At 43.7% G+C, this 14651-nt stretch overlaps 1 protein-coding gene across 1 annotated transcript in view; it reads left to right on the top strand.

Moving 5' to 3' along the window:
* The window catches only part of LOC147710017 (class I histocompatibility antigen, F10 alpha chain-like), a 237703-nt gene that overhangs the window by 209193 nt on the left and 13859 nt on the right, over window positions 1-14651 (top strand). The window lies entirely within an intron of this gene.

The raw sequence follows: 14651 nt of genomic DNA, 5'->3' as shown, positions 1-14651 counted from the left end.
ATAAGGTTTCTTCTGTCCTGAAGGAGTGTTCTGGGACCCACCACCCTTGTTGGAGTTTTGGGGCCCTTGGGAAGTCTTCTCTGTGGATTTATCCCCACCCTTCTCTTGAGGCTTGGTTGATTCCTTCTTTTGGTCACCACCCTGGTTCTTAGGCCTGACCCTGGTTCTGACCCATTTGTCTGCCCTCTTACCCAATTCCTGTGGAGAGGTCAGATCAGAGACTACCAGGTGCTGGTGTAATAACTGGTTCTGACAATTATTTAAGATTTGCTCTCTCATAATCAGATTATACAATCCCTTGAAGTCAGTAACCTTACTACCCAGTAACCAGCCTTCAAAAGCCTTAGTGGCACAATCAACAAAGTCAGTCCAATCCTGAGACTGAGTTTTCTGGGTGTCTCTGAACAGCATCCTGTATTGTTCAGTTGTTAAGCCAAACCCATCAACCAGTGTATTCTTCAGGACTTGGTAATTGTTAGCATCCTCAGCTCTAGTAGTGAGGAGCTTATCTCTACCTTTACCTTCAAAGGAGAGCCACAAGATAGCTGCCCACTGACTTTGGGGAACACCCTGCACAGTGCAGGCCCTCTCCAAAGCAGTTATCCATTTGTGGATGTCATCCCCTTGTTTAAAGGGGGGCACTACCTTACTCAGGTGCTTTGTATCAAAACTCCTGTCCCTATTGCTAGGTATTATGCTGCCACCAGTGGGTTTTGACCCACTCAATTCCTGCTCTCTAGCAAAGGCAAGTCTTTCTTTGGCCAGGGCCAGTTCTTCCCTTTTAATCCTCAGAGTGACTTCCCTTTCCTTGGCTTCATAGATTCTCCTCTGAGGGGAGGTCCTCCTCCTCAGAGCAGAGGCCTGAGAGCCATTGGTTTGAATGGATCTGTTAGAGCCTCTTGATAGAGACCTAACTCGTCCATTCCCAATGTTAAGCTGACCTGAGAGGGGTCCCAGGGATCTCCTAGTACCATTCTCACGCCTGCTTAAGTTGTCCCTAGTTAACTGGCTAACTATTTCTGGACCTTTGTCTGCCTCATCCTCAGATGGCTCCTGATCATCATCCTCCTCTGCTGAGAGATGGATAAGATCAGGGTCACCCCTGGTTCCCTCTAGGGGAGGCATATCCCCTTCTGGATGAGAAGAGCTAAGGAGCCCCTCAGCTTTTCTGGCATCATAAGCCTCTAAGAGACCAATCAGAAATGGGATTGTGGGGTTAGACCCCTGTTTTAGTTTCCTGGAGGTACACACCTGTCTCATCTCCTGGAAGCTAAGGATTTCATATCTAGAAGAGGCCTGTGGAGGGTCCTCAACCACCAGAGGGGTCTCTGTAGACTCTCCGTGGTTAGACATGCTTCTAGTGTGGTGTAAGTGATGCACCTACCTACACTATGTGTTTGCCTACTGATCCCTTGCTAAGAGTTGCAGCCAAGGTGTGCTAGCCTTGAAGAGCTGCAACAGCTGGTTCAGTAGAACTCAGAGTATTCTAAGCTAAGTTATATGTACCTGAAGTACTTATGTAATCTTTCAACAAGATATTCTTAGGATACGTGTGGTAAAACAACAGCAAGCTCAAATCCCAACCGCTGCTCACCAATGTGAGAAGGTGGCCTGATATGCAGTGCTCACTATTCTAGTGATCACTATGTATCAGTCCAGCAACCCTTATGATGATTGGTTGTAAGTCAACCTTATAGACCAGCTATCCTAGTAGCGTGGATACGAGCAGTCTAAGGCTAAAGACTCGAGAGGGCGTGTTAAGCCAGCTGTTATACCACACATATACCCCTTGAACACCAAGTGAAAGGACACCACCCAAGTGTTATGAAAATAAACAGTGTATTTATTAAAATCACAACAGCCCTGTACTCTTTATGAGGACAGGGTACTAAGCACAAAACAAAACTCTTACAAAAATACTTAAGTTAGCACAGTATATACAAATGCCTGAGGGGCACGGAAAACCATATACTCTGAAAGTGGAATGCGAAATTACTAGCAGGTAAGTACAGTACTAATAGCTTTTGGAATCGCTAGGACTTGACTATGGAATCGTTAGATTACTTCTAGGAGGCCCAGGGGACTCGGGTGCAGAGGGTGCACTCTCACGCGGGATGCGGGACAAAAGTCTATGGTAGCTAGATTTCACAGAGTTAGTGTTCTCGGGCGAACCCGACCTGGTAGGAGGAAAACGAAAGTGGATCCTGACCCTTGGATAGTGAGGCTATGCTGGGGCACCGAAATGCCAAAGTTACCTAGCCCAGGGGCTGCAGCTGCATAGGTCTGAAAAGACGTCGGGAATCCTCGTAGACGGAACCAGGAGCCTGGAAGAAAGATGCTGGCAGGCGACCAGTGAAGAGAGTTCGAAGTGATCCAAGCCTGGATCTTGAAGATAGATGACACCTGAAAGAAGAGGGGACCAATTTCGTGACTACTAGCCAGTAGTCAGGGGGCACCAGGAGGGCACCGGATGGTAGCCACCTCGACTAGGTGAGTGGGTGACGCTGTGCTCTGCAGATCTCACGTACCAGGAGGCGTTGTCGTCGACCAGGATGGAGGAGCGAGCTGTCCCACGATGGATGAAGCTGTCGGCGTCGCTGGACCCAGGATTGGGCAACAAAGCCTTGGCAAATTCAAGCCCACGCGGTGGACTCAAAATGGCGTCTGGAGTGGACCAGGAGGGTCCGGGGTGCTTCTCTTGAAGAAGGAAGCAAGGGCCAGTCTGGAGCAACCAGACCAGCAGCAGTGATGTCGTCGGGCGTCGTGAAGAAGGCCACAAGCCAGCGGGCTAGTAGCCAAACAACGCGGTGAGCAGCAAAAAGCAGAAGGGCCCCACGCAGATCGTGGAGATGCTGGAGGGCTGATCTTCGGTGCTGGAGCTGCTCAGGGTCGGGGCTTCTCGGACCCCAAAGCACTCACCAGAGGGACACTCGGCGGGCTTGGTATGCAGAAGTCGTGCAGTCTTGGCGATCGTCGGTCCCTCGAGGTCTCGTCGCACTCACGGTTCTCAGCTTTGCTGTAGAGGTGAGTAGAGGTCAGAGGTGCCAGAGAAGCCGGGTCTCGTCGAGCTGGGTCGTCGGATTCCTGAGGAAGGACTTGCAGCAGACCGCAGTGTTCTTGATGGTGCCTGCGGATGCAGGGTGACTACTCCTTAGTCACAAGGGAGAATCTTGAAGAAGAAATCTTGATGTCCTTTCGCAGAAAGTCGTGTCTTGATTCCAAAGATGATCTAATTTGAACAGGGGGCCCGCTCCCATCTTTATACTAAAAAAGGGGGCTGACCCGGTGACTAGGTCCTGCCTATGGGTGGGACCAGGAGGGGGGTGGTTACACCCCTCTCCCACGCCGGACTTCCCCAGGCCAGGGGCTGGTGTGCCCCTGGAACTGGTTCTAGCCGGCAGATGCGTAGTGAGCACCGGGGTGCCATTCTACAGTCACCTTCCTGAAAAGCCCTGCCTACCCAGGATACACAAAACCCTGTCTGGGATGGTGCTAGCACCGCCCCGGACAGGAAACCCTTTGTCCAAGCTCTCCCCTCTGGAAGGACTCCCAGCAGCAGGAGGTCAGACTCGTGTCTGTGGTGGCAGCATCCATTTTGTGGAGCTGAGGCTTCGCTTAACTTTAACCGGGGTTCACAGTTACATACATGTCGTGTCCCTCTAGAAAGGTGGAATGCTAACCCCGTCGCCAGAATTGGCGAGGGGTTAGTATTCCAATTCGTATGACACCTTACTCGACATGTTTTGATAAAGCAATACCAGAGATAGCATTTAACCGCGAGGATTATAATGCACTTAAGAGTATATGGTATGCGTTATCATGGAACAGCTATTAGGACTTGGTTCCGCAAGCTGCAAACGGGCTCAGCTCATGCCAGAGCACCATCTCACACAATTCCAAGCACTCTGCCTTCAGGATTGTCAAGGCCTGCCATAGGAGTGACTGATAGGAATCTGTGTGTCCATTTTTAGGGTTAGATACAGGTATACTGTATCTACAGCAAAGGGTGATTACACGACTTTGCCCCAGCTGTCATGCAGCCAGTTGTGTCAAATTTAGGAGGCCAGCCAGGGTGGCATAATACATGCTTCAGCCCCTGGTAGGCCCTGGGTACACCTATGCCATGAGTTACAGGGTCTGATAAGGTGGCCCAGTACCAATTGGTAAATGCACCTAGGGTACATGGAATCCATTTTACAGCGAGAGCAGTAGGCCTGGGGTCCTGATTGGCAGGGTCCCAGGCCAACTATGTCGTAAACCAGCTAAAACACAGGGCAAAAAGTTGGGGGCAACCATAGTCAGGAGATACCTTCCTACAGTCTCTCTTTCAAGTAGGAAAGCAGATTGGTTTTCGATAGAGAGAGCAGCATGTATGCTGCTCTCTCTGACAAAGCAATGCCGGCTCTCGAAGGACGCGGGAAGGATCGTGGGGGCATTGGGGCTAAAAAAACAGGGCCATATTATCAAGCCTGGGCGATAAAATTATCGCCGCTTTACCGGGCCGTGTCTGTCATTCGCTGCTATACTTTTGTAATATATTAATAATCATATTGTCGAGGCGCCAAACGTTCATTACATACTCCGTCCTCTGCCATTTTAGTAGTTTTCCTCAGTTTCTTTTTTAATACCTGTTACTTTCATTTTACCCTCCACCTATCTTGTCTGTGATCGATGGGATATCCTGTGTTTGTCTCTGGCCTCCGTTGTTATCAGACTTGGTCACACGTATACGTAAAAAGTCATTTGAAGCACGTAAGTCACAGCCATTACAACGCGTGTCCATCACCAGAAAGCCATTATTATGCTTATGCCTTTTTCATGGGTGGTAAATGTATGTGGCTAACAACATACTCGTGCTCCCATCATTATCATTGCAGGTTGTTAACCCGCTCAGTGCTTTGGGCACCACTAACTCAGTGACCAAAGAGGCCACGCATGTAGTAGTGGGTCCCCTTGTACGGTAGTTTGGGAACAACTCTAAAATGGCGTAGAACACGTGTACCCCGTCTTTTTTATACATAGGGTCACGTGTGTAGTGACGGATGTGCTGGATAGGTGTGGTGTGGGTGTATACCAGCCATGAGAGAGTGTGTGTCGATCTGACAACTAGACCTGCAACTAAGAAATCACTACAATGGAAATCTGGGCTTTGTACTGTTGTTGTGTTTTTTTGATAGTGTAAGCACAGTAGGCTGTACTAACGTATTCAGTCTCGATTAATTTATCACCTCCCCCAGGGGCTTTAAAATGTTGGGAGAGGGGTCAATAATTGTGTTGACTTTTCTTCTTTAGTGTGCAGTGCTATATTGTTTAATAAAATGTATAAGTCTTCAAACTATCTTTACTCTTACGACATACGTGCAATATTTCCGTAATTGATTTTAAAAGTAATATACGCTTTTTTACAGTTTTAAAAAACTATTTTATTGATTATCCCAGATAATGTCTTCTCTTAATATGTACATTAAATACATAAATATATGTTTTTGAACAATTAGAATCTTACGTGGAGTACGTGTACGGGGCGCCGTATATGACGTCACTCGGGATATATATATATATATTTTTTTTAAACACAGGGTACACTTTTTGGGCAGAAAAAAAAACGTGAAGCCCGCTTTATTGTTAATTAGCCTCCGGGGGGGGGGAGGGGGGGGGTCAAACCACTGGGGCAATTTGTTTTTCATAATGGGGGGCCTAGAGGGTCTCCACTGCGCGGGGATCGCTACCCCCGGATCTTTAACTATATGTATGCGGGGGGCTCATGGCCCCCCGGAGTTCCGGGGACCACTTTCTCCTCCACTCGATTCCCCCACCCCCCCACCTCCGGGGCCTCTTTCTATTAAAAAAACTGTGGAAAGGGGTTGCAAATGTGGTATTTTGGTTTTGTTTCTGTCTTGTAGAGGATCCAAGGTAAATATAACGTTTTTTTGTACAGCCACTACTTTTCTGCCTCTTACCATAGTAACAGTTCATGGATCAGTTGTGTGAGTACAGTACAGAGGTTAGAAGTTCATCACAATATGTTGCTAATTGAAATAGTTACTGTGCTGGAGATTTATATATTTTTTTTTCATAGGAACCGTTAGTCGTAAAGTTTTGTTAGGGATTCCTTCCTGTTCGGGGAGTATTAGGGTAACATGCTCCAAGCGGGACTTTACGAAGTTTAATGTTCATTGGCTGTAAAGTATTAAAAGTAGAAGGCTTAGCAGTCATTCCTTGCTCGTCTTTGGAACAAGATGGACATTTTATTGGCTAAAGTGTTCCGAACACAAGTTTGCTCCTTATTGGGTGGGAACGGTTCACTGTTGTCAGTGATATTGTGATGCATTTTCCAAAGGAGTATGGGGGAAGAAAGTAGTAAGGTTAGGAAAACTATTAACTGTGTACAGTACCCATAAGGTGGTGGAGAGGAATTATGAGGTAAACATTTTTTTATATGTTTCAAGGGCCATTTATATAATTGCTGTGTGGTATATAAATCAAGGCGGAAAAATGACAGTGTCTTGCGCTGTTTTCTTTTATCAAGTTTGTAGGTGACATACTTCTTAAGAGTACTATTTACTTATAATGTGGTGTTTACTTTCATGATGGGGAGGTGTGGTTGCGCAGCAAAAAAATCAGTCTAGGTTTGAAACAGTTTTTATTAAGCAAATACAAATAAACTTTCTTCAGAAACTGTTGCAGTATATATGAAAGGGGTGACAATTAAAAATGGAATTTCATAAAATATCAGTTAAGTGTGGCTATATAGTTCATTTTTGGGCTACAGTTTGTAAAAGTGTTGCCCCACATTCTTGTTGATGTAATAGGGCATCAGTTAGTTTTAGATAAAGTAGAATAGAAGTGCTACAACAAACACTCCCGCACTACATTATCTGAGATCAAGAGAACAAGTAAAACAGTAAAATGTAAATTGTTTCTTATTACATAGAAATGCATGCATTATTATTTAAAAAATGTGTATTCTGTACAATTCAGAAACGTGCTGTTGTAGCGTTTTCGAGTTGCAGACTGTTCCGCTAATAAATCACATACTCACCAAACAATATATAGAATGTTACTCTTATAATATATAGTACAGGTCCTATATATTCTTTAGGGAGGAGGTGAATAGGAATCGCAAATAGGAATAGAAATTAGAAAATAACATTCAGAAAGTAGGGTTTATTAAATATTTAAAGTAAGAAAGTATTCATGATAACTATATTTTAATGTATATAAAAATATCTGATCAAGTTTTTATAAATATTTGATAATTATATTACAGATGGCGCTGAAAAATCTCCCATTCCTGTGCTGTAGCAATAGGACAATCTATTATAATATAACGATTGATACCATTGTTACAGTTAAAAGAAAAGGAAAATAAAGTTATGTATTTAACAGAACTTCCATAATGAAATAGTTTTGAGCTGTAATTATTTACTGAACTTCTTTTCTCCGGGAGTGAAGAAATTAGATCTTCGTGGCAACGAGTCATAAACTCCTCTGAGATCATGACGTTGAGAATAATAATATGTATATATTCTCACAGCATATGATCACAAGGAGAAAATAGACTGAAAGCCGCAAGCCGGTAACGTTGCTTACTTATCGTTACTGTTTGTGACGATGGATTGTGAATTCCGCTAGGATCACTAAGACTGTTAATGTTATAATATACATATTAACAGTATGTGATCTCTAGGGGAAAACATAATAACAAGCGTATCATTGTCACGTTGATTGTAAATGTTTAGGGTTTGCGTCAACGGGTTAGCAACACCTCTCGAGCGAAGTACAGTATCAATATTATAATATAAAAAGTCACTATATATAAGGTAAAAGGAGCCAGAAAAGGAGTAATATTTGTTATAATATATCTGTTTCTAAGAACAAGCTGCTGACGTTACAGAGAAAAAGCGAAAAACATGCAATACATTTTTTTCTACATATAAATGTTTAAATATTGACAAATAGTCACAATTTATAACTAAGTACTATGCCTCTGCCATCTTGAAACAACGTACAACTCCGGAATATGTTTGTTGACGCAAAACGAGAATCCGATGTTAGAGAACAGAACCTGCAACAGAGATTGGCGATTCAGAAATAACTTGGGAAAACAAAACTAATTGCACAGTAGGTGTGGTTTATATAGTTTTTGGTTGTTTAGTAGTCTATGGAAGGAAGATGTGGCTCCGCCTATGTAGATGGCTCGTTTTGCAGTTTACACGTGCTCACGTTTTAACTGTTTTTCGTCTGCACGTGTTCGGAAAAGTTTCAAACTGTGAAGCTGTAAAGGTTTCGATTTTGATAGTAACACGTATAAGGTATTATTATCTACATACGTTGGAGAGTTTAAAAAGTGTTACTCGGTAAAATGTTCTTTGCATTTTCATGATTAAAAGCATCTAAATAGAAGACGTATAAAAAAATATTGTTATCATTAGAAGAAAAAAAAAGGTTTAATATTTGTTATTTTTATGGTTCTTAATTTAAAAAATGCTAGCATTTGTAGATCGCAATCCTACCCTCGGAAAGGTGTGCTGGCGCTTGGGGCTTTGAGAAGGTTATTAAATGATAAATGCCCTTTTCTATGCACCTGTAGACTTGGCTTTTAAACTTTCAATTGCCTAGTCAGTATATTTACACTTCCTCCAAACATTTTGGTACTGCTATTTTAGTAGTGTAGTGATCCATTCAGCAGTATGTGTTTATGTATACACTGTTCTAAAAGTGAAGCTGCTGTATATTTTGCCAGACACTCTCCTTGCAGAATTGTAATAATTCAGCCAGTACCCAAGTAGTCATGGTGCAAAGTGGGCCTTAGGGCATGGACTGCTTCAAACTCCTATACACTTTGCATGCACTCTTCTATTCACAGGCATGTGAAACTTGTCTTTTATAGCTTTTATTATCCAGTCTATATTCTTACACTTCCAGCAAACTCTTTGTTTGTAGTTAGGATTTTTTCTCTATGGGATTTTTGAAAATTCTATGTCTAATAACTTTGGCGTTTGTGGACGGAATTGGCTGAAATTTTCAGGAAAATGGAACATTTTGTTTCTGAGCAGCCCCTGACAATTTGGGGGGGGTTTCATCAAGGGGGGGCCGAGAAAAAAGGGGGGTCCCAAAACGCGTTTTTTCCATGTTAATTTCCATAGGGCGGTTGGCCTCACTTTTAGCTCGAACGGCTGAATGGATTTGCACGAAACTTGGCAAAATTGTAGGGACTGTTAGCCCGATGTGCCTTTGCTAGGTCTCAATATATGTGCTCCAGTGGATTTTGAGTAATTTAGGTTCAAAAAAATATATATATCTGGGCGGAGCCTAACCACACATCTGATCTGATTGGCTGTCAGCACTTCATCCAAGAAGTGTTGGCAGCCATCTTGGGACCAATATACATGATAGCACCTCATTAAAAAGCATTGTAGTTAATAGAGGGTTTTAGGACTTTAGTTACATTATAAATCATTTGTTGATGGTACCATACTCGTTTTAGGAATTGTGGTGGGTTCTAAGGTGATTTTACCATGTGAAAAAGCCTTCTGCTGTGATATCATGGATATTGTTTGAAAGAAAACTAATATCTCATGATTTTCCCACAGTGGTTTGGAAGGGGATCTATAAGCTAAACTGAAAGCATATTTTCTGTAAATTCACATTATCTTTCTCAGTCATGTGAAAATGAAGTCTGACATTCTCAGTAAAACATGTACATCCAACAAGGACAGAGACTGTCAGTTGATTCCTTTGTGCTCTACTGCAGCCTCCTAAAGTGTTCTAAAGAACAACTAGAGCGCTAACAGTCCTACGTATTACAAAGGTATAGCACACCTGGAGCCATCGTGATGGGAATAAAGTGGTAACTCTTAAAACATTTAATTTCAAAAGGAACAAAATGAGGGGGTATATTATGCAATAGAAGGTATTATTAGTGCTGCAGAAAGAAAAGTTAGGGCACATTTTGAGTGACTTTTCAAATCCTCTTCTATTTCATTAAAAAATTCTGACATGCAGTCTCCCAAAATGGCCATCAGAGACAAAAGAGCCCAAATGTAGCCCAAATATCACCCAGATGTAGCCCAAGTATAGCCCAATGACAGAATGTCCCAGAGTGTTCTAAAGAACAACTAGAGCGCTAACAGTCCTACTTATTACAAAGGTATGGCACACCTGAAGCCATCTTGATTGGAATAAAGTGGTAACTCTTAAAACATTTAATTTAAAAAGGAACAAAATGAGGGGGTATATTTTGCCATATGAATTATGATTAGTGCTGCAGAAAGAAAAATTAGGGCACATTTTGAGTGACTTCTCAAACCCTCTTCAATTTCATTAAAAAATTCTGACATACAGTCTCCCAAGATGGCCACCAGAGACAAAAGAGCCTAAATGTAGCCCAAATATCACCCAGATGTACCCCAAGTATAGCCCAATGACAGAATGTCCCAGAGTGTTCTAAAGAACAACTAGAGCGCTAACAGTCTTACTTATGACAAATGTATGGCACACCAGAAGCCATCTTGATTGGAATGTGGTAAGTCTGAAAACACTCAATTTAAAAAGAAACAACATGAGGGGGTTAATTTTGCCATAGAAAGTATGATTAGTGCTTCAGAAAGAAAAATTAGGGATCATTTTGAGTGACTTCTCAAATCCTCTTCTATTTCATTAAAAAAATTCTGACATGCAGACTGAAACATGCACTTTGAATACCAGCAGCAGACGTCCCTGGTGAGCAGTAGCTTTACTACAGTGATCTAATGTGAAACTAGAGTGCTAACATTCAGAATTTATGGCAAATGTGTGACACATCTGAATGCCTTCTTGATGGAACCAAAGTAAACAAGCATTGAAAATGCAATAGATCTCGCCCTCGTTTAAGTTAAAGCCATTCTGTTTGTAATGAGGTGGCTTTTTAGCTTTGCTTTTATTAGTATTTTTTCAACTTTCATGTAAATAACATGCATCTGTATGCATATAAGTATATGTATGCATGCATTTATGTTTGTATTTATATAGATATACAGATGATATATGTTTATATATGTATGTATATATATATATTTACTGAAAAAACCATAGGTTATAGACCATATATAGTTAGGAATTAGCATTTACAAAACCTTGAAAATTCACTGAAAAAACCATAGGTTATAGACCATATATAGTTAGGAATTAGCATTTACAAAACCTTGAAAATTCACTGAAAAAACCATAGGTTATAGACCATATATAGTTAGGAATTCGCATTTACAAAACCTTATTTTACTAACACAAAACCATTGAAATTCCATATATAGTTAGTTGCACTAACTATATATCGCGCACCCGCAATCCACTGCTGATGATGTCACATATTATTACATCATTCATGACATGGTCAGTGACATCACTGATGACATCACTGATGACATCTCAAATGACATCACTGATGACATCACTGATGACAACATCCATTGACTGTATGTTTCTGTAAAGTTAAAATATGTCTTACATATTGAAGAATGAGTGGATGTATAAGTGTCTGGATGAAGGATTTAGTAGGTGCATGACTGACTGTATGAGTGAGTGATTAAATATGTCTCACTGAGTGCATGGGTTAGTGACTAAACTGTCTTAATTTGTGCATCATTATGTCTGTTGTTCTGTAAACTGTTGCATGTGTTGATAAGTAGCTATATGAGTAACTATATGGGTTATTGATTGGTTGCCCAAGTATTTGTACGGGAGACTGAGTGTGTGTGTGGGTGGCTGGGAGGTGTATGACTCTGTGCATAGATGTGTGAGCAGTTGATTCACTAGATGTATGGTTTCAAAAGTGCATGTGGAAACAGCTGTATGGGCGGTTGACTGTGTGCATGAGTGTATTGGTGAGTGAATGGATATCTCAGTGCTACATGTCAAAGTAAGTACATATGTAAAACACAGTACATGTGAGAGTTGACATATATAAATAACTGTGCATAAGAGCCAGTGAATGTGTGAGTGGCTGTATGGATCATTGTGAACTTGTATCAGGGATTGTATAAGGGAGTAAATATGTGTTAGTATATGTTTGAATAAGTAAAGTTTGTATAACTGTATAGTTGAGGAAATTGAGGTGTGATTGATTCTTTGCATGACTGACTAGGTGTGTGAGTAACTCCATGGATGAGTGACAGTCTGTGAGTGTCTGTTTACACTGATTGTATCTAAGGTTATATTAGAGTCTGAAGAGGTTCATCGTATTATCACATGAATGATGTCATTTGAGATGTCATCAGTGATGTCATCAATGATGTCACTGACCATGTCATGAATGATGTAATATGTGACATCATCAGCAGTGGATTGCGGGTGCGCAATATATAGTTAGTGCTGATTCAGTATTGTAGTGAAGTGGCCATTGTCATCTGGGCACCTGATGTTTAAGTGTTGCTATCTCACTCTGCAGGTTCACAATATCTTCCTCGGCCGCGCGGACCTTTTCTGCTACTTTCTGCAGATCTGCCCTCAGCACGTTGACATCTATTGAAAGTATCATTGCATCCTCTAGGGCCTTCCTAGACCCCTCAATGGCATCTAGACATGTACTTATAATCAGCTGTACTTTCCACTAAAGAGGAGCCACCTCCATGGACATGGGCATCAAGCAAATTTGTGCATCTTTACAGCAAGTGCTGCCTTAGCACTTTCCAAGATGAGGTGATCAAGGAGAACAAAGCAGCGCTGTTGTTGCTGCACTTAGGGAACGTTTCAGCTGTCCTCCGGCAGAGGACAGGGACTCTAAGGCATGGGTTCATGGAGCCTGCGCTGGATATCAGGCAAATGGATAGTCTCAAGGAGACCTGTCCGGGCAGTGGGACCCCGTCTGAGGCACTTTGTCACATTGGGCCTAGAGAAGGGAGCCTACGGCCTGGTGCTTCCCCACAAGGGTCACCTGGAGCTCTGACCCGGGGCCGGGTCAGAGCTTCTGAACATGGAGAATCGGGGCTGACCTCTCGGTGCCAGTGGGACCCTGCCCTGAGCACTTTACGACACAGTGGGCTGGTGAAGGGAGTAAGGCCCCAGGGTCCTCTGCTTTAGGGCCAGCCGGAGCTCTGACCTGGAGCCCAGAGAGCTCCTGAACCCAGACAAGCAGGGGAGATCCCGGGTGCCTGTGGGAGCCTGTGCTGAGCACTCTGCGACACAGTGGGCCAGAGAAGGGAGACTGAGGCCTGAGCCTTCCAACCCAGGGCCAGCTGGAGCTCTGACCTGGAGCCCGGTCACAGATTCTGAACCTGGGCAAGCGGCGTGAGAGCTCCCAGTCCCTACGGGACCCCACCGGGGCACTTTGTGACACATCAGGCCATGGGCTTCCACCCCAGGACAGCTGGAGCATTCAGCCAGGGCCCAGTCAGAGCTTCTGAACCGGGATAAGCAGGGTTCAAGTTCAAGTACAAGTTCAGTAATTTATATAGCGCACTACTCACCCAGAGGGTCTCAAGGCGCTTGAGGGAGGGTGAGTGCATTACTCATCTAATAGCCAGGTTTTTAGCTGCTTTCTGAAGGAGAGGTGGTTCTGTGTAAGGCGGAGGTGAGTGGGGAGAGAATTCCAGGTTTTGGCCGCTAACTAGGAGAAAGATCTTCCCCCCATGGTGAATCTATTGATGCGCGGAATTGCGGCGAGGGCTTGATTGGATGAGCGAAGTTGGCGGGAGGGTGTGTAGAAGGACAGTCGTTTGTTGAGGCATACGGGTCCTAGGTCGTGGAGGGCCTTGTGTGCGTGTGTGAGGAGACGGAACGTTATTTTCTTGTTGATGGGCAGCCAGTGGAGATCTTTCAGGTGACCGGAAATGTGAGCTTGACGGGGGATGTCCAGTATGAGTCTGACTGAGGCGTTTTGGATGCGTTGTAGTTTTTTCTGTAGTTTGGCTGTGGTTCCGGCGTAAAGGGTGTTTCCATAATCTAGTCTGCTAGTGACTAGTGCGTGGGTGACTGTCTTTCTTGTTTCGGTGGGGATCCAGCGGAAGATTTTTTTGAGCATGCGAAGGACGTTGAAGCATGAGGATGATACGGCGTTGACTTGTCTGGTCATCGAGAGGGAGGAGTCTAGGATGAAGCCCAGGTTCCGTGCGTGATCTGTAGGTATGGGTGCTGTGCCCAGAGCCGGTGGCCACCATGAGTCGTCCCATGCAGAGGGGGACGATCCTAAGATGAGGACTTCAGTTTTGTCCGAGTTTAGTTTTAAACGGCTGTTCTTCATCCATTCGGCTACTTCTTTCATTCCTTCGTGTAGATTGGCTTTGGCGGTGTTAGGGTCTTTGGTGAGGGAGAGGATTAGCTGGGTGTCGTCAGCATAGGAGATGATGTTGAGGTTGTGTTGTCGCGCGATGGATGCGAGGGGACTCATGTAAACGTTGAAGAGGGTGGGACTGAGTGATGATCCTTGAGGTACACCGCAGATGACTTTGGTGGCCTCTGATTTGAATGGGGGAGGCAGACTCTCTGGGTTCTTCCTGCGAGGAACGAGATGATCCAGTCCAACACTTTTCCTTGTATTCCGACGTTGCTGAGGCGTTGTATGAGGGTGTTATGACAGACTGTGTCGAAGGCGGCGGAGAGGTCAAGTAGGATGAGGGCAACTGTTTCTCCGTTGTCCAGTAGTGTTCGGATGTCGTCTGTAGCAGCGATGAGGG

This window comes from Lissotriton vulgaris, chromosome 5 (genome assembly GCF_964263255.1).
Source record: "Lissotriton vulgaris chromosome 5, aLisVul1.2, whole genome shotgun sequence".
NCBI classification, from domain to species: domain Eukaryota; kingdom Metazoa; phylum Chordata; class Amphibia; order Caudata; family Salamandridae; genus Lissotriton; species Lissotriton vulgaris.
This window is presented reverse-complemented; position numbering and strand designations above follow the sequence as displayed.